This window comes from Piliocolobus tephrosceles, chromosome X (genome assembly GCF_002776525.5).
Source record: "Piliocolobus tephrosceles isolate RC106 chromosome X, ASM277652v3, whole genome shotgun sequence".
In the NCBI taxonomy this organism is placed as follows: Eukaryota; Metazoa; Chordata; class Mammalia; order Primates; family Cercopithecidae; genus Piliocolobus; species Piliocolobus tephrosceles.
Genome location: NC_045455.1, coordinates 42839063 through 42839592, shown reverse-complemented (window position 1 = coordinate 42839592; position 530 = coordinate 42839063).

Here is a 530-nt window from a genome sequence, read left to right as displayed (position 1 = left end):
TGTATGTTGTGCTTTTCTTCTTTATCTGCAATAAAAGGTCTGATCAGGGCAGTTAGTGAGAAATCAGTTCCACACATTTGTAGAAGAGCCACAGTGAACCCGTATGAATTTAAGACGGATTTATTTTTTGAGACGAGTCTCGCACTGTCACCCCGGCTCGAGTGCAGTGGCGCAATCTCGGCTCACTGCAACCTCCGCCTCCCAGGTTCAAGTGATTCTCCTGCCTCAGCCTCCCGAGTAGCTGAGATTACAGGTGTACGCCACCACGCCTGGCTAATTTTTGTATTTTTAGTAGAGACAGGTTTTCACCATATTGGCCAGTCTGGTCTTGTGAACTCCTGACCTCGTGATCCACTCGTCTCAGCCTCCAAAAAGTGCTAGGATTACAGGCATGAGCCACTGCACCCAGCTGGGGGATTTATTTTTTAAATGTAATCGGCATAAAGGGAGTCACAATTCACGAATCTGGCCACATAATGCACGAGACCATCAGCATCCTCAGTTGAAAACAGCATACAGTTAACTTGCAT